General features: G+C 44.6%; 1 pseudogene; it reads left to right on the top strand.

Annotated features, from left to right (window-relative positions):
- The window catches only part of LOC133276324 (nuclear pore complex protein Nup93-like), a 66,079-nt pseudogene extending 40,912 nt beyond the window's left edge, over positions 1-25,167 (top strand).
- Positions 25,168-25,734: the final 567 nt, after the last annotated feature.

Raw genomic sequence — 25,734 nt, 5'->3', positions numbered from 1 at the left:
CTGGCTCATGTTCATTTTCTCATCAACCAGCACACCCAAGTCCTTCACCGCAGGGCTGCTCTGAATCTCTTCTTTGCCCAACCTGTAGCTGTGCCTGGGATTGCTCTGACCCAGGTGTAGGACCTTGCACTTGGCATGGTTAAACTTCATAAGGTTGGCATCAGCCCACCTCACAAGGGTGTCGAGGTCCCGCTGGATGGCATTCCTTCCCTCCAGCATATCAACCGAACCACACAGCTTGCTGTCATCGGCAAACTTGCTGAGGGCGCACTCAATCCCACTGTCCATGTCAGCGATGAAGATGTTGAACAAGACCTGTCCCAACACTGATCCCTCAGGGACACCACTCGTTACTGGTCTCCAGCCGGACATAGAGCCATTGACCACAACTCTTTGTGTGCGGCCATCCAGCCAGTTCTTTATCCACCAAGTGGTCCATCTATCAAATTGATGTCTCTCCAATTTAGAGACAAGGATGTCCTGTGGGACAGTGTCGAACACTTTGCACAAGTCCAGGTAGTTGACATCAGCTGCTCTACCCCTGTCCATCAGTTCTGCAGCCCCATCATAGAAGGCCACCAAATTGGTCAGGCAGGATTTCCCCTTAGTGAAGCCATGCTGGCTGTCACCAACCACCTTGTTGTTTTTCATGTGCCTTAGCATGCCTTCCAGGAGAATCTGCTCCAAGATTTTGCTAGGCACAGAGATGAGACTGAATGGTCTGTAGTTCCCTGGGTCATCCATTATCCCCTTCTTGAAAATGGGGGTTAAATTTCCCTTTTTCCAGTCATCGGGAACTTCACCTGACTGCCATGGTTTTTCAAATATGATGGACAGTGGCTTAGCAACTTCATTTGCTAGCTCCTTCAGGACCCGCAGATCCGGGATCAGGTCCCATGGACTTGTGCACATTCAGATTTTTAAGATGGTCTCGAACCAGATCCTCTCCTACAGTGGACCTAAGGTCTTCATTCTCACGGTCCCTGAGTCTACCTTCCAAGACACGGGTGGTGCGGTCAGATCATTTGCCAGTGAAGACTGAGGCAAAGAAGTCATTCAGAACCTCAGCCTTCTCCAAATCCTGTGTAGCTAGTTCTTCCAACAGCTTCCTGAGGGTCCTACGTTCTCCCTTGTCTGCTTTTTATTTGCTATGTACCTGTAGAATCCCTTCCTGTTATCCTTAATATCCCTAGCCAAGTTTAATTCTAACTGGCCTTGGCTTTCCTAACCTGGTCCCTAGCTTCCCAGACAAGATCCCTTTACTCTTCCCAGGCTGCCTGTCCTTGCTTCCACTTTTTATGAGCCTCTTTTTTTCATTTGAATTTTCCTCAGCAGCTCCTTATCCATCCATGGAGGTCTTCTGGCCCTCCTGCTGCACTTCCTTCTAGTTGGGATACAACACTCCTGAGCTTGTAGGAGGTGATCCTTGAATATCAACCAAGAGTCTTGGGCCCCCCTGCCCTCTAGGGCTATTTACCATGGAGCCTTTCTAAGCAGGTTCCTGAAGAGGCCAAAGTCTGCTCTCTTGAAATCCAGGGTAGTGAGCTTGCTACACTCTCTTCTCATTGTCCTGAGGATCTCAAATTTGAGCATCTCATGATTGCTGCATCCAAGGCTGCCCTGGAGAGTCACATTTCCAACCAGCCCTTCCCTGTTGGTGAACATGAGGTCAAGCATGGCAATTCTCCTTGTCAGCTCCTCTATTACTTGCAGAAGGAAGTTGTCTTCCGCACAATCGAGGAACCTCTTGGATTGCTTGTGCCGGGCCGTACCGTCATTCCAACAGATGTGAGGGTGGTTGAAGTCCCCCATTAGGACAAGGGCCTGTGAGCGTGAGGCTTTTCCTATCTGTCTATAGAGTGCTTCATCCGCAGGTTCTTCTTGATCAGGTGGTCTGTAATAGATCCCCACAGTAATGTCTCCCATAGCTGTTTTCCCTTTAACCCTGACCCACAAACTCTCTGTTAATTGATCCCCTGTCCCCAGACAGAGTTCCATACTCTCCAGCCTATCCCTAACATAAAGGGCAACTCCCCCTCCCCACCTGCCAGGCCTGTCTTTTCTAAAGAGCCTGTAACCTTCCATTCCAACACTCCAGTCTTATGAGCCATCCCACCATGTTTCTGTGATGCCTATTATATCATATCCCCATAGATGTGCACACATCTCTAATTCCTCTTGTTTGTTCCCCATGCTATGGGCATTTGTATAGAGGCATCTGAGCCGAGCTCCAAATGAAGCCAGCTCATTGGCTGGAGTGGCTGGAATATATTTGCTTTGCTCCAAGCATTTATTATAGGTGCTGGCAACTGACTAGGTGTGTTGGGATGGCGTGATACCCCCCTCCCCCAACACATCTAGTTTAAAGCCTCCTTGACCAGTCTGGCAAGCCTCCTACCAAAACTGCTCTTTCCCTTCGTTATCCTCAGACCAGCTCCACCAGCCCCCAGTAGACCTGCCCTACAGACTTGGGTCCCGTGTTCAAGACACCCAAACCCCTGACTATGACACCACCCTTTTAACCATTTATTAACCTGGCCAATCCTTCTAGCTTTTTTTAGGTCCTCCCCCGTATCCTGGAGAATTGATGAAAAGACTGTCTGAGTTCCAGAGCCCCTAACCACCCCTCCCAGGGCTCTGTAGTCCTTCTTTATGTTCCCCAGGCTAATACTGACTAGCACCCACATGTATCACTAGAAGCGGGTAATAGTCCATGGGACTTACTAGAGCAGGCAGCCTCTCTGCAATATCCCTGATCCGTGCCCCTGGTAGGCAGCACACCTCCCTTGAGACTGGGTCAGGCCGACAGATGAGTGCTTCTGTCCCTTTCAAAGTAGAAGTGAAGTTCGCCTTCATGAGGAAGGTAGCCTTAAAGAACATGGTGCTGGCTATACGCTCTACTGGTCAGGCAAATCCAAAACTGAAAGTCATCTTTCTGGAGTTAGCTTCAATGTTAAAAACTCCATCGTCTCTAAACTTGAAAATTTGCCCATAGGTCATTCCGATTGTATTATCTCCTTACGTCTTCCACTACACAATAAGCAGCATGTTGTTCTTTTCAGCATATATGCTCCAACTCTGTAAGGTGACCCTGCAGAAAAAGAAAAATTCTACTCCGACCTGCGTCACCTCACTCAAAAGTTTCCTATAGAAGATAAGATCATAATCCTTCGGGACTTCAACACCCAAGTAGGTAAGAACTTTGAAGCCTGGAAAGGAGTACTAGGCAAGCAAGGTGTTGATAGCTGAAATGATAACAGTCGCCTCTTGATAGAGTTTTGTGCAGAGCAGCAGGTTACCATCACCAACACTATTTTCCAGCAGAAAGACAGCCTGAAGACAACCTGGATGCATCCTCGATCTAAACATTGGCACCTTATTGATTATGTCTTAGTGCGCCAGAGAAATATTCATGATATCTGTCACACCCGAGTGATGCCTAGTGCAGAATGTCAAACAGACTACCGCCTTGTGCGTTGCAAACTTAACTTCCACTTCAAGCCCAAACCTGGTGACCTTATAAGTGTCTATAAATATATAAAGGGGGAGTGTCACGAGGATGGAGCCAGGCTCTACTCAGTGGCAAACAATGATAGGACAAGGGGTAATGGGTACAAACTGGAACACAAGAGGTTCCACTTAAACTTGAGAAGAAACTTCTTCTCAGTGAGGGTGACAGAACACTGGAACAGGCTGCCCAGGGAGGTTGTGGAGTCTCCTTCCCTGGAGACATTCAAAACCCGCCTGGACACATTCCTGTGTAACATTATCTAGGTGTTCCTGCTCCGGCAGGGGGATTGGACTAGATGATCTTTCGAGGTCCCTTCCAATCTCTAGCATACTGTGATACTAAGAGGGGCGGCATTCCGAGGAGGAGGCTCAATGTTAATAATCTCCAAATAGCTGCAGTGAGGGACAGCTTTCAGGCTAACCTTCAAACTAGGCTTGAAGACCATTTTATAGATTCTTCTCCTGAAGTGCTTTGGCAACATATTAAAAATAGCATCCTGCAGTCCTCTGTAGAATCCTTTGGGTTCTCCTTAAAGAAAAACAAAAGCTGGTTTGACGATAGCAATCAGGAGGTCCAGGAATTGCTGACAAAGAAGAGATCTGCTCATCAAGCACACCTCGCTCAGCCACTTTGCCATGTAAGAAAAGCAGCCTTTCATCTTGCATGTAGCAAACTCCAACAGAAACTTCGAGACATCCAGAACAAGTGGTGTCTCAACTTAGCAGAAAAGGCTCAATTATGTGCAGATTTGGGTGACCACAGAGGATTCTATGAGGCTCTGAAAGCAGTGTATGGACCCACATTTCAGGTTCAAAGTCCCTTACTTAGTGCAGATGGCCAAATGCTTCTTACAGATAAAATCTCCATCCTGAATTGTTGGTCTGAACATTTTCAAACACTCTTTAGTGCTAACCATGTAGTCCAAGGCGAAGGAATCCAGCACATTTTAAAACATCAGGTGAAAAATCAATTGGATTTAGCCCCTACCATGGGAGAGACTCTTAAGGCTATACAGCAGGTGAAAACTGGCAAGGCAGCTGGGGTCGATGGAATCCCACCTGAAATCTGGAAGCATGGAGGCCAAGCACTTCATGCTAAATTTCACGAGCTAGTTGTGCGCTGTTGGGAACAAGGTAAACTACCATCAGATTTTTGTGACGCAATCATCATCATTCTTATAAGAAAAAAGGTGTAAAGTCAGACTGCTCAAGCTACCGAGGTATAACTCTGCTCTCCATTGCTTGAAAAATTCTTGCAAGAATACTATTAAACAGTTTAGTACCCCGTATCGCAGAAGAGCTTCTACCTGAAAGTCAGTGTGGTTTCAGAGCTAATAGAAGTACCACAGACATGGCATTTGTTCTCAGACAACTGCAAGAAAAGTGTAGAGAACAGAATAAGGGGCTCTGTAACTTTCATTGATCTCACCAAAATTTTTGACACTGTAAGCAGAAAAGGCCTGTGGCTGATCTTGGAACGATTAGGTTGTCCCCCCAGGTTCCTCAAAATGATTATTCTGTTACATGAGGATCAGCAAGGGCAAGTCAGATATGGCGATGCACTCTCTGAGCCCTTCCCAATAACCAATGGTGTGAAACAAGGTTGTGTTCTCGCACCAACTTTATTCACAATCATCTTCTTCAGCATGATGCTCCAAAGGGCTACGGTAGACCTCAACGAACAAAACGGCATTTATATTCAATATCGTACTGATGGGAGCCTATTCAATCTAAGGTGACTGAGGGCCCACACTAAGACCCTAAATCATCCTGTCTGTGAACTGCTTTTTCTGACGATGCCACCCTTGTGGCCCATGCAGAAGCATCTCTGCAGCACTGAACATCTTGCTTTGCGGAGGCAGCTGAGATTTTTGGGCTAGAAGTCATCTTGAAGAAGACAGTAGTTCTCTACCAGCCTTCACCACAAGAAGATTATCATCATCCCCACTTTACCATTGGCGAGTCAGAGCTTAAGTCAGTTCAGCTATCTGGGAAGCATTATTTCCTCGGATGCCACGATCAACAAAGAGATAGACAACAGAATAGCAAAGGCATATAGAGCCTTTGGAAAACTCCATAAAAGAGTCTGGTGCAATAAACACTTGAAGAAAAGTACAAAGATTAGTGTCTATAGAGCCATTGTACTGTGTACTTTTTTATATGGGTCTGAATCATGGGTTATCTACCGCCATCACCTGCGACTCCTTGAACGCTTTCATCAGCGCTGCCTACGTACAATTCTAAACGTTCTGACTATGTGACAAATGTCACTGTCCTTGAACAGGCAGGGGTCACCAGTATCGAGGCCATATTGCTGAAATTGCAGCTGTGCTGGGCAGGGCACATTTCCAGGATGAAGGATCACCACCTCCCTAAGATCGTGTTTTACGGTGAACTCGCCACTGGTTGCTGCAAGAGAAGTTCCCCAAAGAAGAGATATAAGGACGCCCTGAAACACTGCCTTAGCCTTAGCCATATTGACTACCATCACTGGTCCACCTTGGCCTCCAGTCGGGAGACTTGGAGACACACCATACATAATGCTGTTGTCTCCTTTGAGAGCTCATGCAGAACTAGTCTCGAGGAGAAAAGATAATGTGGAAAGAATCGCGCCCCACCTATACCACCCAAGGAGACCTTTCACTGTGCTTTTTGCAACCAGATTTGCCTATCTCACATTGGCCTTTTTAGTCATCAGCATGCTTGTAGTAAGCGTGGGTAAAGCCCTTCCCAAATCTTCATTTGCAAAGTCAAGCCATGATGAAATGAATGAATGCGGGAAGATGGGGAAGTCCGATGTATACCTCAGAGGGATTTGATTTTAGGGGAAAACAGCCAATGAACTCAACTGTATGCTGTTGCGTGCTATGTAGCACTTTTATAGCCCACCAACTAAAAGTCTTCAGGCAACAGTGACTGGCCCTGACTTCCCTCCAATCATCATCCCAACACAGAATGAACTTTGATGAAAACAGACAAGCTCAGATGTGACCAGACGAGTTCTGCGGTGTCATCAGAAGTTAAAAATCCAAGTCTGCACAATGTCTTTCCTGCTGTTGTGGTTTAAACCCAGTCAGGTAACGTGTTCACTCACTCACTCCCAGTGAGTGGTGCCGAGCTGACAACAATCGAGGTCCATGTCCCCCCCCCACCAGGGCTCTCCCCTTCCCCGCTCCCGGAGGAACGGGGAGGAGGATCGAAAGAGTGCAACTCCTATGGGTTGAGACAAGAACAGTCCAGCAACCAATGTACAACACAAATCACCACCGCTACTACCAACTACAACAATGATAAGGGAAAATAACAAGGGAAGAGAATACGATACCACCGGCCAAGAAACGAGTCCCACCCGGAAGCCCGGGTCCTTCCGGGTAACTCCCAGTTACCCCCCACCCCGGGCATGACGTGCTGTGGTATGGAATACCTCCCTGGCTAGCCCGGGTCAGGTGCCCCATCTCTGCTTCCTCACAGCTTCCCCTCCTCCCTGGCAGAGCATGAACCTCACAAAGTCCTTGGTCAGGGTAAACATCACTTAGCAACAACCGAAAACATCGGCTTCACCAACACTGTTACCAGGCTGGAAGTCAAAACACAGCACTGCACCAGTTAACACAAAGGAAAAACATGACTGCTACTGCTGAACCCAGGACATCATCCACCCCTTATTCCATACCATTCACGTCGTGCTCAGATCCCACATTTTCAATACACCATCGCTCTCCCACATATATACATCCATATACATACAGACCAAGAGGAAAAGATCATTTTCTTAGTGCATGGACCAATCCCTATAATGCTGCCGAGTCCATTCGGTCCATGGTGTTCAAAGTTCATTCTCTGTTGGGATGATGGCTGGAGGGAAGTCAGGGCCAGTCGCTGGTGACCTGGAGACATCTAATTGATAAGCTATAAAAGTATTACACAGCAGGCAACAGCATACAATTGAGTTCACTGGCTGTTTTCCCCTAAAATCAAATCCCCTTGAGGTATACATCGGACTTCCCCATCTTCCCCCATTACCCACCAAGTATACCCAGGTCCCTGAGCAAAAGCAATCCCACGAGTGGGTTTGCCTTTACCTGAAGCAGGAATAACCCAGACTGTCTTCCCCAGCAAATTCTTCATATGCACCACGGGAACATTGTCCCCCTCTACAATATGTAAAAGTTCTGACTGGGCTGGGCTGGTCCTGTTGGCAGATCCTCTGGTGGTGACCAACCAGGTGGCCTTTGGTAAGTGTGTATCCCAATGCTTGAAAGTTCCCCTACCCATTGCTCTCAGTGTAGTTTTTAACAGCCCATTGTACCGTTCGATTTTCCCAGAGGCTGGTGCATGGTAGGGAATGTGATATACCCACTCAATGCCATGCTCTTTGGCCCAAATATCTATAAGGTTATTCCGGAAATGAGTCCCATTGTCTGACTCAATTCTCTCTGGGGTGCCGTGTCGCCACAAAATCTGTTTCTCAAGGCCCAGGATAGTGTTCCGGGCAGTGGCATGGGGCACAGCGTATGTTTCCAGCCCCCCGGTGGTTGCTTCCACCATGGTAAGCACATGGCGCTTGCCTTGGCGGGTTGGTGGCAGTGTGATATAGTCAATCTGCCAGGCCTCCCCATATTTATACTTCAACCATCGTCCTCCATACCAAAGAGGCTTTAACCGCTTGGCTTGTTTAATTGCAGCACATGTTTCACACTCATGAATAACCTGGGCAATAGTGTCCATTGTTAAGTCCACCCCTCGATCACGAGCCCTTCTTTATGTTGCATCTCTGCCCTGATGGCCTGAAGTGTCATGGGCCCACCGGGCCAAAAATAATTCACCTTTATGTTGCCAATCTAAGTCCATCTGAGCCACTTCAGTCTTATCTGCGTAATCCACTTGTTGATTGTTCTGGTGTGCCTCAGTGGCCCGACTCTTGGGTACATGGGCATCTACATGACGTACCTTCACCACCAGGTTCTGCACCCTGGCAGCAATATCTTTCCACAGTGCAGCAGCCCAGATGGGTTTACCTCTGCGTTGCCAGTTGCTCTGCTTCTATTGCTTCAACCACCCCCACAGGGCATTTGCCACCATCCATGAGTCAGTATAGAGGTAAAGTACTGACCACTTTTCTCGTTCAGCAATGTCCAGGGCCAGCTGGATGGCTTTCACCTCGGCAAATTGACTCAATTCACCCTCTCCTTCAGCAGTTTCTGCAACTTGTCGTCCAGGACTCCATACAGCTGCCTTCCATCTCCAATGCTTTCCCACAATATGGCAAGAGCCATCAGTAAACAAGGCATACTGCTTTTCACTTTCTGACTGTTTATTATATGGTGGGCCCTCTTCAGCACGCACTGCCTCCTCCTTTGGTGACATTCCGAAATCTTTGCCCTCTGGCCAGTCCATGATGACTTCTAGAATGCCTGGACGACTGAGATTTCCTATTCGAGTTTGTTGTGCAATTAGTGCAGCCCATTTACTCCATGTAGCATCAGTTGCATGATGTGTAGAGGAGACCCTGCCTTTGAACATCCAGGCCAGCACGGGCAGCCGGGGTGCCAGGAGGAGCTGTGCTTCAGTGCCAATCACTTCTGAAGCAGCTCGAAACCCTTCATAGGCTGCCAGTATCTCTTTCTCAGTTGGGGTATAGCTGGCCTCAGATCCTTTATATCCCCGACTCCAAAAGCCGAGGGGTCAACCTCGAGTCTCCCCTGGAGCTTTCTGCCAGAGGCTCCAGGTAGGACCGTTCTCCCCAGCTGCAGTGTACAGTACAATTTTTACACCTGGCCCGGTCCGGACTGGTCCAAGGGCTACTGCATGAACTATCTCGCGTTTAATTTGTTCAAAGCCTTGTTGCTGCTCAGGGCCCCATTTAAAATCATTCTTCTTCCAGGTCACATGATAGAGAGGGCTTACAATCGAACTGTAATTTGGGATGTGCATTCTCCAGAACCCCACTGCACCCAAGAAAGCTTGCGTTTCTTTCTTATTAGTTGGTGGAGACATTGCTGTTATCTTGTTAATCACATCTGTGGGGTTCTGTCTACATCCATCTTGACATTTTATTCCCAAAAAATGAATCTCCTGTGCAGGTCCCTTGACTTTACTCCGTTTTATGACAAAACTGGCTTTCAGCAGGGTTTGGATTATTTTCCTCCCTTTCTCAAAGACTTCTTCCGCTGTATCGCCCCACACAATAATGTCATCAATGTATTGCAGGTGTTCTGGAGCTTGCCCCTGTTCCAGTGCAGTCTGGATCAGTCCGTGGCAAATGGTAGGGCTGTGTTTCCACCCCTGGGGCAGTCGGTTCCAAGTGAACTGGACACCCCTCCAAGTAAAAGCAAACTGTGGCCTGCACTCTGCTGCCAAAGGAATTGAGAAAAATGCATTGGCAATATTGATCGTGGCATACCACTTGGCTGCCTTTGACTCTAGTTCATACTGAAGTTCTAGCATGTCCGGTACGGCAGCACTCAATGGTGGTGTGACTTCATTCAGGCCACAATAGTCTACTGTTAGTCTCCATTAGACTTTTGCACTGGCCATATGGGGCTATTAAAGGGCGAGCGGGTCCTGCTGATCACCCCCTGACTCTCCAGTCTACGGATCAACTGATGGATGGGAATCAGGGAGTCTCGGTTTGTGCGATATTGCCACCGGTGCACTGTTGTGGTCGCAATTGGCACTTGTTGTTCTTCGACTTTCAGCAACCCCACAGCAGAGGGATATTCTGAGAGACCAGGCAAGGTGGACAGCTGCTCAATTTCCTCAGTCTCCAAAGCAGCAATACCAAAAGCCCACCAGTACCCTTTTGGGTCTTTGAAGTACCCTCTCTTGAGGTAGTCTATTCCGAGGATGCATGGAGCCTCTGGACCAGTCACAATAGGGTGCTTTTGCCATTCCCTTCCAGTCAGGCTGATTTCAGCCTCCAGCACAGTCAACTCCTGGGATCCTCCTATCACTCCAGAAATATAGATGGGTTCCACCCCTTGACAGCTCGATGGCATCAGGGTACACTGTGCACCGGTATCTACTAGAGCCTTATACTTCTGTGGGACTGATGTGCCAGGCCATCTGATCCACACAGTCCAGTAAATCCGATTGTCCCCTACCTCCACCTGGCTGGAGGCAGGGCCCCTCTAATGGTCGTCACAGCGTTGGACACTTAAATCGGGGTAAAAGGGATTATTCTTCGTAATCACAGGAGCTGGAGTAAAGTCAGCTCTTCCATTCCATCTGGGAAACTGCTCACCAGAGACTGAAGCCATAGATCTCATGGGACGATCAGTCTTGGCCCTTCCTCCCCTCTTCAGTTCACTCACCCGTTCCTCCAAAGCTGAAGTAGGTTTTCCATCCCACTTTGTCATGTCTTCTCCGTGATCCAGCAGGTAAAACCATAGGGTACCCCGTGGCGTATACCTCCTGTATCTCCTCTCTTGAACAATAGGACGCCTTTTGTTAATAGCTGAGACGTGTGTTGGTCCACGTGAGGAGCTGGATAAATCAGATAGATCGTCCCTCAATTGTTCGAGGTCCTGGGACAGTTTTTTCACAGCGGAGATGATGGAAGGGGTGAGATTGTCTTCGAACTCTCGGAGTTTATGAACCATTTCATCCACTGTTAGTGGTACTATGTCATTCCAGGTTACTGTTGCCAGTGAATGGGCATATGATGACGGTGCATTCCGTGTAAGTTTTCGCCACATGGGTCGTGTACGTTCAACTTCATCTGGATCTATAGGTGTATTCCCATTATTCGGCTTGATGTGATAGATCATCTCTACGATGGCTGATTCCCTCAGGGACTGGATGCCTTTGTCTATAGTAGTCCACTTGGCCGAACGACTCGTAACATCGTCCTTGTACGGAAACCTTTCTTTCACAGCTGCCAAGAGCCACCTCCAAAGGCTGAGGGACTTTTTCTCTCTTGCAATTGCTTTGTCAATTCCCCCTTCTCTAGCAAGTGATCCCAGCTGCTTGGCTTCTGTACCTTCTAGTTTGTGACCATCGGCCCCATTGTCCTAGCAACGAAGTAAACAGGTGATGATGTGCTCCCCTGGTTGATCGAATTGGTCCTCTGGTTTGGCTGCAGTGATTATCACTGTGGTTTGAGTAGCAACTGTACTTGTCGCTGGGGGTGGTGCAGCTGCTGTGCTTGGAGCTGGGGTAACCCCGCTGTCTGTTGCAGTTGAAGTTTGAGCAGCTGCTGTACTTGCCACTGGGGTAGCTGTGCTGTTCATTGCAGCCAAAGTTTGAGTAGCAACTGTTGCTTTGCCCTCAGATCCACTGACATTCTTTTCCTTTTGAAGGTGCTGGATAGTGTTGAACAAGGCCCTGTAAGCATAGGCCAAGCCCCAGCACGTTGCCGTGATTTGTCCATCTCTGGTATGGCCAGAATGACCACACACTTCATTTAAGTGTTTTACTAATTCTTCTGGATTTTGCAGTTGTTCGGTAGTGAAATTCGAAAGTACTGGAGGGGCCCAGTGACCTAAATACTTGCCCATACTATCCCACACACCCTGCCACTCATGGCTGTCCAGCCTCAGGGAAAATCTCTCGGTCCTCCTACATCGTCATTTGACCCCAGACAAGACCCAAACCTGACTCAGGTTGAGCACCTGAGAAGGAGAAAAAAGATGTGTAATTGCTAAGCACCTCCATCATATACCTCCCAAAGTATAAAGGTAGTGACCACACTGGGAACATAAGCCAGATCAGTTTCATGATCAATGATTCTATTATATTACAAGTCATTACCATAAAGTACAATGGGATAAAAACCTTAGCCCAAGCCCCACACTTGAAAAACACTAATACAGCAAATACCGTATGGAAGTAAGATACAATATACTGTAACTGTGAGATCAAGAGGAACAACCTTGAGAGCCAATAAATCAGCATTGTGACGAGTGACTATTAATCCAGTCAGATCTGTTCTTATCTCAACCCCTCGTGCCCCACGTTGGGCGCCAAAAAGAACTGTTGTGGTTTAAACCCAGTCAGGTAACTTGTTCACTCACTCCCAGTGAGTGGTGCCGAGCTGACAACAATCAAGAGCCGTCCCCGTCCCCCCCCCCGGGGCTCTCCCCTTCCCTGCTCCCGGAGGAACGGGGAGGAGGATCGAAAGAGTGCAACTCCTATGGGTTGAGACAAGAACAGTCCAGCAACCAATGTACAACACATATCACCACCGCTACTATCAACTACAACAATGATAAGGGAAAATAACAAGGGAAGAGAATACGATACCACCGGCCAAGAAACGAGTCCCACCCGGAAGCCCACTGTTCCCAGGCTGGAAGTCAAAACACAGCACTGCACCAGCTACCACAAAGGAAAAACATGACTGCTACCGCTGAACCCAGGACAACCCTGAACCCAGGACACCTGATCTGAAAGACTGTTACAAGAGATGGAGCCCGACATCATGGACTGGATGAACTCAGCAGCTTTATAGGGATTGGTCCATGCACTAAGGAATGATATCTCTATGTGTGTGTTTGTGCGTGTGTGTGTGTATATGAGACAAAAGCGATGGCATATTGAAAAATGTGGGATCTGAGCATGATGTGAATGGTATGGAATAAGTGGTGGATACTGTCCTTGGTTCAGTTATAGCAGTCATTTTTCTCCTTCTACTAAGAAGTAGCTGGTGCAGTGCTGTGGTTTTGACTTTCAGCCTGGGAACAATGCTGATAACACTGATATTTTTAGTTGTTCCTAAGTAATGTTTACTCCAATCAGAGACTTTCTGAGTCTCATGCTCTGCCAGGGAGGAGGGGGAGCTGGGAGGAAGCAAACAGGAGTACCTTCCTTCTTCCATTTCTTTTATAGGAATGAAAAGGACAACCAAAGAGAGAACATGTTCTTGCATTGCGTTAGTGAAATAGTAATTGAAAGCAGAGAGGTATGTTTGGTCATGTTTTGCCTTCCGCACTTAAACTGGCATTCATTTCTTCATTGAAATCTTTATCAGACAGGACAGTCTGAAACAGATTTTACTCTTTCTGCCTGGTGCAGATGTAGATGATGGGAGATCTCACAATGGCCATGTGTTTAAGATACTTAATAACTTTCTTTTTTCTTGTTGTTAATATGCAAATGGTCTTGACATCAGTCACTGTTTTTTCATTCATCCATGACTGTATCTTTGTACTTAGAAAATATATTGTGAAATATGTGCAATTCATCCCTCTGTTTTTGTTTCCTTTTTCTTTACATCTGTGTGGATATAGTTTGATATGATTCTTGGAAAGCTGGAAAATGATGCAAGTAGTAAGGTGAGTTGACAATTTAAATTTTATATAATAAGTACAAACTCTGTGATTTCCAAGGTAGTCATGAGGCTATCTTGCTTTTATTTTTCACTAGCCAAATATTTACTGTGTTTGAGTACATACAACTTCTCCGAGTATGAGATCCTTTTAAAGGATAATGTATGACCTGCCCAACAGAAGGCAGATCAGGAACTGCAGGGCAAAGAGTGTCCCTGCAGACAGCCAGTGTAACTAAAAAACCAAATGGCATCAGGTAACTTCAGCAAGGTCAGAATTTAATTTTTACAGTAGGAAATGGAATTTAGTACGCAGTAGAAAAAAGTAATTATTAAAAAGGGCTTGCTTGTGGGTGGGAGATTGTTCTGTTAACTGAGGTGAGCATGTGAAAACTATCTATGTGACATTATCCTTATTCACCTCAGAGGAGAAATGTATTGCAGCCCATTACAAATTCTTGTAGGGAAGGGAGCAAGGGCTAACAGACTCCAGACATAGCCTCAACTGATCTGTCCTCTCCATATAGATGAGGTGAGTATTGGATCAATGAGCAGCCATTTTTAGTTGTGATGGGCTTTATTTCTGCTGTAAATCAGTAATCTAAAAGTAAAATATAAGCTTACATGATCAGAAGATAAAGGAAACCTTAAGGTTTCACCTGAAAAAAGGAGAGGGCATGTGAATTTTAGATAATCAGTGAAAGCTTCCTGTTTGCTGTGGCAACTTTGGGAGCTTTCTGTGTAAAGCAGACTCCAGAGTTGTTTAAATCTTAATTTTAAGATTAGGGCTCATGCTGCAAACATTGTGACTGTCAAAAAAAAAAAAAAAGGACACACACACACAAAAGTTATTTCTGACACAATTTTCTTTTAGATGTTTTTGTTGTGTCAGTTTAAAAGCAGTGAGATTGAACACATGAGAGCAAGGTAACTCAGTCATCTTTATAAATATTTTTTCATTTTACATTTCTTTGTAAGATAGTTTTTAGATTATACCGTTAGCGGTGAATCCTTTTTTCTTGACTTTACTCAATTACCTTTAAATGTAAATGTATTCTTGTGTTTCTGTGGTATGAAACCAGCAATCTTAGTTATAAAATAAATTCTTCTAGATGATATAGATTTCACTTACAACCTGTCTTGCCAATATACACAAGCAGCATCCCTGGAGACCCTGGCACATTATATGCTGAAGTCTTTTGTGCTTTCTTCTCCTCTGTAATGTGTCTTCAGCAATTAAAGTAATTTAGAATTCGACCCATTATCTGGGTCATCTTGAATGAATGAGAATCTGCAGATGTCTCGGTGCTGACTCTGGGAGAAAGTCTCACAAGAGCCCTTTCTATTTTTGACATGTCCCTTTTGCCTGTTCCCATGGAAATATACAAGCCATTCTAATAATAATCCAACATTTAAAATATTCATTGCCTTGACAGAATATTAAGGAGGTTTTAAATATTCTGATTTCTCTCCTTTTGTTTTTGTCTCACCTCTTTAGCCTAGAGTGAAAGACAAGTTCACAAGTGACACAAAACCCATTATCAACAAAGTGGCTTCTGTAGCAGAAAATAAAGGATTGTTTGAAGAAACTGCAAAACTCTATGACCTTCTAGTGGAAGGTGTCCCTGCTCATGGCATGGTGATGGAACTAGATGATCTTGAGGTCCTTTCCAACCCAAACCATTCTATGATTCAAGCGGATTTTTTCTGCTGCTGTTAAAGCAGAGCCATTGGCTGCATGGAGTAGGGTTTTGGTGAGCAATCCCAGATGGTTTGCACTCCAACCCATTCTGATTTAAGACATCCTGGTTCTTGGAAGTTGTGGCCTTTTGAAGAGATTGCCCCATGCATGATTTTATTCTGGCTAGTGAAGTTATTTACCTGGAGTGTGCTTCTCCAATTTCATAGATGTTGAATTGAAGTCTAAAATAGATGGGCTTTATAGTGAGTATTCTTCTTTCCTTTTGAAATATATTTGAAAGAAAAATGGATACAACCATAGCTACTGTTTTAGAGGAAAATTAGGGGAAAATATTTTCCATGTGGGCCAGCAGCATTATGTTGCTCATAGCTAGTATGACCTTGATCCTTTACAGGAGGGAGTCATCCCTGAGCTTGCATTAGGCACCACTGCATGAGACCTTTCTGCTTTTTCAGTGAGATTAAAACACCAAGTCCCATCCTGTTCCTTTTATCTGTGTGTAACTTTGATACCAACAGAATCCTAACAAAGTTTTAGAACTGATGAACAAGCTCCTCACTTCCGTCATTCCCCAGATCAGCACTCTCCAGTTGAACAAGGAGCAGTTGAAGAACATGGCCCATTCTATTCTATTGCTGAGAGGTAAGATAAGGTGGGGGTATTAGTTCCTGACTTTTTGCTGCCAGGACTGTGGCATCCCCAGCCATGTATTTGGGAAGACAGAGAAGAGGTCAGAATTTACCCTGTCCTGCTCATTACAGCTTGCAGTACTGAAACCAGAAACATAATCTTCAGGGGCAAGGTAGGTAAATTCAGCAAGAAGCTTTATCTGTAGGTGAATCAGGAAAACGAAATTGCAGGATTGCCAGATGGAGACAGTCTATTAAGGAGCCATAAATATAGTGCATTGTATGTTTCAGATTATTTTTTAAGTTAAATATCATAACAGTTGCAGAATCATGGCACACAATTCACTTGTTTGAAATAATATTAAGAAAGAGCTACAAAGTTCTGAGTTGCAACAGCAGAGCAGTGAGTTCAGTAGTTGAACTTTATTTCAGTGCTGCTTTAATGAAAGCTAAAACAGGAATCTTAGAATCATAGAACGGTTTGGGTTGGAAAGGACCTTAAGAACATCAAGTTCCAACCCCCCTGCCATGGGCAGGGACACCTCACACTAAACCATATCACCCAAGGCCTTGTCCAACCTGGTCTTGAACACTGCCAGGGATGTAGCATTTACCACTTCTTTGGCCAACCTGTTCCAGTGCTTCACCACCCTCGCAGGAAAGAACTTCTACCTTATATCTAACCTGAACTTCCTCTGTTTAAGTTTAAACCCATTACCCCTTGTCCTATCACTACAGGCCCTGATGAAAAGTCCTTCTCCGGCACCCTTGTAGGTCCCCTTCAGATACTGGAAGGCTGCTATGACGTCACCACGTGCCTTCTCTTCTCCAGGCTGAACGGCCCCAACTTTCTCAGCCTGTTTTCATATGGGATGTGCTCCAGCCCCCTGATCATCTTCGTGGCCTCCTCTGGACTTGCTCCAATAAATGTTTAAGCTGAGCTGGGTGTATGGCTAATGTAACCAGTGGATCTCATTTACACTTCAGGAAGTGTGGTGTTTAGAAAAGAGAGGGATGGAAGTGACCAAAAGGAATGTCACCTTCAGTGTCTGTGTGCTAATTAGGATATGTGTTTGAGACACACCCGTGCTAAAGATTCATTAGCAGCTAAAAGCTAAGAATAACCTGTTTTTGAAAGGATGTATTTGCAAAACAGCTTTGGGATTTTTAAAATCTTAATCTTTTGGTGCAGTGACTGCCATGGACAATTCTTATGTTTTACTAGAGCAAAATGTGGATATCTGTGAGAAATGTCTTACAGCTTTTCCTCAACCATTCTGGTGTGAGAGAATAAAAATAAACCAAGTAGGCTTGCTGGCCCTTCAAAATTAGGAAGGCAAATACAGAAATTTATTGATTTCAGTCAAAGGCCTTTGCCTTTCTTATTTTGACAAGTGGCATTTGCCAGTCACTCCTTCAGTCAGCCCTTGGTTCATATAGTCAGGCTGCTGACTGAGTGAAAAGTGGTGCCTTATTGACTTAGCAAGAGCCTCATTTAGTAGCAGATATTACGGAGAATTAAACCTATGGCTTGAGGTTAAGCTTCAGCAAAGGCTGTAATGGGCTTTGTTTTTCTACTTGCTTTGATCTTGATGAGAGAGCTAAATATTACTGTTCAATAATGCCACTTTACAGCTGCAAACCTTCATGATTCTATGATTGCAAAGCCAGAACAGTTCTGATTAGCTCATCTTCTTGCCAATTAAATGGCTCCCCATGTACTGTAGTGCAGACAGCACTGTAGCAGTGCAGCTTTCCTTCTGTGATGATTTTGGAACCAGGGAGACACCCAACAGAAAAGGTCAAGAAGCTGTGGCTTCCTCCTCTGTGTACTTGACCACTCTTGCCATTACCTTGAGGAAGGAGCTCCTTGCTGACCTTGTGCTGTCAGGAGTGAGAGCAGACAGCCCTCCATTTTATCCCCTAGCAAGTGCAGCTCAAGAGAGCACACAGAAGCATCTAATCCAGTTTTAAGTCTTAACTTCTTGCCTGAAGCAGGTAGTTCTACTGGGGAATTGTCCGCTGTAAACCAGCATGTTAAATATGCTTGTACAGCACTTGCCTTGCAGGTCTCTGGTTCCTGTCACTGTTTTCCCCATGAATATGGAAAGTGTAAACATTTAAAAGGAAACTAATGCTGGATTAGATGGAAAACTAAAATGAGTAAAAGTATTTTTTAAAAGCCACATCCTGTGAAAATTCTGCCTCCTGGTTAAGGAACATTAAAGCTGTCCTTTGTTAGATGACTTCTGTCCTTGTGCTATATGTCTCTGCTTCCAGGAATTGCACAAGCATATTTATAAATTGTTGCCATGTTGCACAATAAAATTGTAAACCAATTTCTTTCAGGTACAAAGCTCAGGGGATAAGTGCAAAGAAATCCATTGACTCCACATTCTGCCTTCTACTAGGCTTAATCATGTTTTTTTATGAATATCATGTTGGTCACATTGCCAGGACCTTTGTTGTAAGTTTCAAGAGTTCTGCTTGAAGTGCAGCCTTCCTAAAGCCCTTGAAAGCCCAGAATGTCTCAAATAGCATCACTTAAAAGAAAAAACTATATTTAATGAGTGTCCACAACAATGAGTTAGAAGGTGCTGCAGTGCCATAGGAATTTAAAAAATGTGTTTCTTTGAGCAATTCATGTATCTGAGTATTAGCAGATGTCTCAAAGCTCTGGGTAACTTTTTTTACTAGGTGGTGCAGTCACAGCAGGGGTAACTATTAAATGTTTGGATGTTCTATGAGTAAATATCAATTATAGTTATCAGTGCTTGGTTTTCTGATGTTGTGTAGCAAAGGTAATGATTCTGTCAACCTACTCTTCATTGCAATGTCTTTATTTTTCTGCTTCCTTGTGTAGATAAGGCACAATTTATCTGAGGTCCTGCTTGCAATCATTAATATTTTATTCACCCAGTATAAGAGGATGAAAGGCACAAGCTCAGCCACTCCTGCCAGACCCCAGCAGGTAATGGAAGACAGAGATTTGGTAAGATTATAATCCTCACTGTCTGACAAGTTTTCTACTTCCTTTTTCCCCTGGTTTCAAGGGATTGGGCTTCAAATAAATGTGAATCTCTAATGGTCTTGAATTTTTACTTGCTCATTTACTTAGTCTTTGTCTACTCAGTTTGCTTGGTTATTTATGAAAGAGTAGCCTCAAGATTAACTTCAGCTTTGTGTAAAGACAGGATATTGCTCTAAATGGCAGTGAGCTAATTAAGATATATTACACTATATATCCATCTCCTAGCAAGAGAGAAAACATGCTTTCAGTTTGCTTCTTGGTGAGATCTTAAATGGTTAATGGATGTGGACAATGCAGGGTCTCTAGGATGGTTGGTATTCCTGCCTTGACAACTGAACTGCTGTTTTTCCATAATCTGGTTTCCACTTGAGTTAGTGCCTTGTTCATGTGTAACTGATTTGTGGTGGAAAAGCTTCTTTGACTCCTCTCCTTGGCTTGCTTCTGTAGTGATGTGGGCTGATATTTTCAGAGTGTCTGTGGGCAATACACCCAGATGCTCAAGTACAGTCAGTTGGTGTGAATGGCTGTAGTAGTTTGCCTGTGGTGGTCTGCTGCTCTGCAACTTCCAGGTGTGATGGTGTGTGATCCAGCTACCTGGTTTAAATGGCTGACAACAGTGAGTTTGATGACACTAGTGCTAGAGTAGGTGCTGAAGCATCTCCTCCACCCACTGATAGGGTGTGTGCCTTCAGCAAACCTCAAAATAGGCATCGCTTAAAGGGCACAGCCAGATTTGCAGGCAATGGCCTGTCAACATGCTGTGTTGAGCAGAAGGGTTCTCAATTTATCTGTCTTCAGGTTTGGGCTTGTAGCTCTTTTTCAGTTGAAGCTGCCGCAGGCACTTGAACACCAAGGCCAAACCAGTCATCCCATATTACAGATTAGGAAATAAATCTCATCTCCTTTTGAGAATGAAAACCAACTTGTGCCACAGACAGCTTTATTCCAGGCCTTGGTCATCTGAAAATGTGCCTTTGATCTGTAAATTGTAATATCGGTAAAAGTCTTAGCAGCATTTCTAAATTACATCAGAAAATTAAAGTCTCAAGTAATGATGCATCTTTTGTCTTTGAGGTACAGCCTGTGTGAGAGCTACAGGATCCTGCCTGGCAACTGTGCTGGTACTCTAGATCAGCAACATTGGAGAGGGATGCATGTTGCTTGGGCTTCTCCCACCTTAAATTGTGCATGTGTGAAGAAGTCCCAGGCAGCCTGCTCAGTGTGTTCACAAGGTTGGCGCTGATCAAATAGCTTTAGCTCCCTGCTTTCTGAGTGAGCTGTTTATTTTGGTTTGGTGATTTCAGTTTTGTGCCTTACATAGAAGCATTTACCATCTCCATAGGGGTGGAATGCTGTCAGTTGTCATCTTGGTAGGAATACTAGGACCAAAGATTGTTGAGCTAATTGGTGATGGGATCAGCAGTGTTGCTGGCCAGAGATTGTGTAGAAGGAAGCCACCATGGCATCGTATCATATCAACAGTGTGCCTGTCACCAGCATGCTCAACATGAGTGTGCTTCATAAAAGTGCTCTGTGCTCTCATACTGTACATTTGTGGAGCTCAGCTGATGATGTGCCTTGCTAAAAACCCTGGAAAGTTTTCTTTTTTCAGACTTCATGTTTTGTTAATCAAGATTCTAACCTTGTGGTGAGATCTCATGGCAGAAAGGTATCAGTGGTACTGGAGGCACAGGGCTTCTGAGTTGTGGATCTCTGGCTGCCACGTGCAATAAAAGCTATGCTTAACCATCAAGAGGGGATAAGCACCTGCTGTCTGCAGCCAGGGGGTGATAAGAGAATACTGATGTGGCTGTAATGTCAGAAGGGAGCATAAATCTGCTAATATAGGGTGTAGTGTTAGCTGGAGAGAAAAAAAAATCTATAGCCCTGTAGCTCCCTGCAGCCTAAAGATTTTTAAATACCAGGCATGGCATATGGAAGGTAGGGTAAGAACAGCTTTCGCATGTGTTCCCCTTTTTTCTTACCCTGAGGAATTTCCCCTAAGACTGCAGGAGCAAGGAATCTAGATGACTTCAGTGTCCCTGTCTGAGAAGCATGTTGGGGGATTTTAGTGGTGGGACAAAATGAGGGCACTCTGAGTGTGAGAAGAGAGGTATTTCTTCAACAAAATCTCCTAATTTACCTCGAGCAGTTCCAAGCTTCTGGAGGCTGTGCTTGGCAAGAATTTTTCTTTAGACCTTCTCTGGGACACAAAGGCAGCTTTTCCTTTTTCCACAGGGAAGCAAGTTTTAGGGGAAATTGGGCTCTTCCAGAAGTTTAACAACCTCAGCACATTACCCAGTAGGCAGTGCAAGTGAAAAATGACCTTTTCTTGAGTAGGTCTTTGAAATCCTGCATTTTCTCTAGAACCATTGGAGCAGAGAGATTCAAATCCCTCTGTTCATTAGAAGAATTTGAAAAGATGAGGTAGTAGCTGTTTGTAAGTCTGAGGCTTATTCCATGTAGCAGGTAAGAGTCCCCCAGATTAGGAACACACAGCTCTCAAGTTTGCCCTCTGGAGTGGAACACTGGTCTGCTGACTGCCCTAAGAAGTGAGATCCTGCTGTGATGGGCAGAGACTAGAGGAGCTTCAACAGGAGCAGTGTGGACACAGCACCAAGGGCAGGATGAAGAGGAATAGTACTGCTGGAGCCCCCTTAACCAGTAATGCTCTCTGCTAGAACAGCTCCTGTCCCACTTCAGAGATGAAATAATCAGGTTTGGTGTCAGAGCTGGTGTTTGATGAATTTTGTTTATTTCAAAATGAAGTTCCCTAAGCTGTACTTTGAGTCTTTTAAGTCCTGTCCCACTTGGCTTGATCCATTTTGTCGTATTTCATATATCATATTTCATTTGTTCATATTTCAAGCAGAGATAGCAGCAAGCCCAGATTGCAGTGCTGGAAACCATGGCTGCAGTGACAGCCCTGACCCAGATGCTGTGAGTGCCTGACAGCAATGTCATCTGCTCCTTGCCCTGATCTGGGGTGGCAAACTCTGGAGCAGCCCAAGGACATTATCTGAGTGGCAAAATTAGGTCATGAAAAGAATGGAATTATTTTTATTTGTGCTTTTATTTTAAATCACAAGTGATTCAAACATTCATGAAGTAATTACAGCCAATAGAACATCTAGACCTCCAGGCCACTCTTAACCTTGGTTAAACCTCTGTTTGCTCTTTCTCAACTATTGTTTTGATTTTTTAAAATAGTCCAGCTTTAGTATCATTGCTGCCAAAGAGGTAAAGGGAATGGTAACTCAGGCTGCTCCTGAGCCTGCCTTAGTCACAGTGGGAGGTTTTGCCTCTTAACATTTTAATTCCAAAGAGCTGGACACCTTGACATTTCCTTTTTTCCCCATCTACTACCTGTTTGACCTTGTTAACTAGGTGGTAATTTGCATCTGGGAAACTATCCTGGGAGCTTTGAGCAACTGGGTCAGTCTCAGGTTTGCTGCTTACTCCAGAGGCACTGCTGATGTGCTGTGCTGCCTCCTGGCATTCCTCAGCTGCAGTGCTTTAGGAAGGGAGGAATGTCTCCTGCTGCATTGCTCCTCTGCAGCTCCAGGTATCCACCCATCCTCAATCAGATAGGAATACAGTGCAAGATGCTAACTCTGCTCTGTATTTCAGCCAGGCCACTGAGCTTTGTAGACAGTCACAGCTTTCTTTCAGACAGATAATGGAACTGGAACATTAAATGGCTGTGAGCTCAGTGATAAAGAAAACTTAATTTCTTGCCCCATGTGTGAAATTGAAAGTTTTTTGCCTAGCTGAAGCAGTCCCATTTAGACAGTGTCTTGAAACAAGCAGATGAGCATCCCAGCTTTTCCACTGTCAGCTTCCAAAGCTCCTCTGTTGCTATTGAATAGCCAACTGGTTTAACATCACTCTGGAAAAGGAGTAGAATTGCCCAGATGGGCCTCAGGGATGGTGTTTATAACTGTGGCCAGGCATGTAATGGGCTTTGGTCACTTCTTAGTTTGTACACTCCTGCTGTCAGATTTACCATCCACACGCCTGCAGCACCCAAAGCTGCTCTAGCTTTCCCTGCAGTTTGTAGATTAAAGGAAGATTTGACCAGCAGGATCTTCTAGTGCAGTAATTTAGAGATGCTTAATATTTAAGAAGAAAACACTGTGAGCAATCAAAACAGTCTGCACAGTTTTCCTTAGGGATGCAGGCTTTTGGGTTCTCCTGACCTCTATCAGTTACAGGAATTATTTTCCTTTTAATTTACTAATGGTTTTAATAAACTAACCAATTATCCCTGAATTCCTTCAGCTGTTACATAGCCTTCTCAAGAAGGGGTTTGGTTACTTTAGGCAAAGGTCTCTGGGTGTACTTGGTACATCTGTTTTCATCATGTTCTGTAATGAAGATCCTTTAAAGATGCTGTTATGTTGTTGGGATGCTGGAGATCTCCAGGTGCATATGGCAACACTGGTTTATTTCTAGCTTCTGTTTTGAGAGTGTTAATGCTGCCTTTCAGCAGGGTCAGCTTTAGACTTTGTAAGGTGGGAAGGAGTACTGTTGCCCTGGGAAAGCCCACTTCATGCAGAAATGACAAGATTGCTGCAGTACAGCAATGCCCCATATGGTTGAAATGTTTTTTCCTGGGTAATTTAAAATTCAAATGTGGAGGTATGTTATCCAGAGAGCAGCTCTGAGAAATAAAGATTACATTTGCTTGTTTGAAAAGGCAAGTGTTTAACTCATGTCTAACTCAGCTTTCCTTGTGGGTTTTTGATGCTAAAGTAACCAGACTATTTTTCTGGTTTTTAGCAACTTCGATCTCAAGCCTGCACACTGATCACGTTTGCTGGGATGATCCCTTACAGGGCATCAGGAGACATGAATGCGAGACTGGTGCAAATGGAGGTCCTTATGAATCAACAGAGAAGCTTTTACTCAGTGTTGCAGCAGCCTGTGCCTGTCTTTAGTACTGGTGGGACCAGTACTGTTTTGTGTTCTGTATTTTTGTTGATAGAAATAAATTTCTTTGATTTCTATTTGGTTTTGACATTTGCTTTTTCACTGATTTTTTTTTTTGTGTGGTTTTATGTTTTTATTCATTTTATTTTAGATTGGTTTCTATTTAGAAGATTATTCTTGCTTATTAATGGACTATGCAGAGGAAGAAGTCAGATCTGCAGCAGGGAAGTAAAAGAGCAATTTTGTAGCAGAAGAGAAAGTAGGGAAGAATAATTTGATTTAATGCTTGCTGAACATACAGCTTGGAAATTAGGGGGGGGGGGGGTGTTCTTTTAATGCATGTTAAATGTTGAAAACCTGTTTCTGATACACCACATGCTTGTCAGTCCATGACGTTGTCTTGTGTGGTCTATGTGTTCATGTGGTGCAGATGAGTTCTGTGTGCTGCAGAAATCCTTTATGCTTAACAGGGTTTAAACTCTCAGGTCGGTGTCTCAGATGTGCACAGCTCTGTGTATCCTGGACTTCAGCTGAAGCTTTTCATAGAACCATAGAATCAACTAGGTTGGAAAATACCTTTAAGATCATCAAATCTAACAGTTAAAGTTAGACCTTAAACCATTAAATCCTCTGTTTTGGAGGAGAAGCTGGGATTGGAAACAGGTGTATCGGGTAGGAGAGACGTGATGGACATGCGAGTTTTTAACCAGTTGCATTCAAAATTATTCCATGTGGGCTTCACAAGGAGAAGGAAATAACTTCACCAGAGAAGTCCAAGTGTGGGCGCACTGGGCATGGGTGGATATTACTACTGATTTAGTGGGAAACCTGAGTCCCACTGAAATGAGTGGCATTAAAAAAAGGTTAGCTTTAAATGTTTTGAGCTACCATAAATCCATGTGAAACTTCAGGGAGCATGTTGTGGTATAAACTTTCCTCTTTAATATATGTGCCTATCTTTGAAATTAAATGAGAGTAATGTTGGTCATTTCTTCCACTGCTCTCTGTGGATGTACCCTTTGTGCTGCTATTGTCTTGCCCGTGTGCCCTTTGCCTTCCTGGGATGTGAGAACATGTGTGGCTCTGGGTGCAGAACAGGCAACAAAACACGGGCTGATTTCAGCCTGTGCATGTTAAGAGCTATTTTGGGAGAGAATTCATCACCATTTTGCTGTGTCTGAGTTTAAGAGCATAGAGGGATATTTGAGTGACTTGATGACAATTTCCTAATTACTTTTTTTTAACCAGAAATGTTGTAGCATAAATTTTGTCAACCTTTTTGGACAGGAAGCAAAGGGATAGCTTCCTAAGCCACCCATATCCATGTCCCTCAGCATTAGCAAATGCTGCTGGAGCTACCAGCAGCAGAGCTGGGGGCTGTGTGTGGCACCAAGTCCTCCTCTGGCATGGTCAAGGTGGTTTACCACTGGAAGCTGAAAGAGACCTGGACAGCACCCTGCAAGGGAAGGGTATTTGGTGAGTTATCAAAGAGTTATTTGGGGCAGGTGGAATTGAATTGCCTAACAAAATGTCAACAGGTGAGTGTGGAAAAGCTTTATTAGCCATTAACGTTTCTGTCATATTGGTGTAGGAATGCTGCTTGGTGTGTCTCCCTTGCTAAGTCATCCAACTCCCAGAGAACAGGTTACCAAAAAGTAGGTGG

This window comes from Pezoporus flaviventris, unplaced genomic scaffold (assembly GCF_033815535.1).
Source record: "Pezoporus flaviventris isolate CSIRO_AGI_PZ_B2104156 unplaced genomic scaffold, CSIRO_AGI_Pfla_v1 ptg000044l, whole genome shotgun sequence".
NCBI classification, from domain to species: Eukaryota; Metazoa; Chordata; class Aves; order Psittaciformes; family Psittacidae; genus Pezoporus; species Pezoporus flaviventris.
The sequence above is the reverse complement of the archived record's forward strand: the minus strand, read 5'-3'. Positions and strand labels throughout refer to the sequence as shown.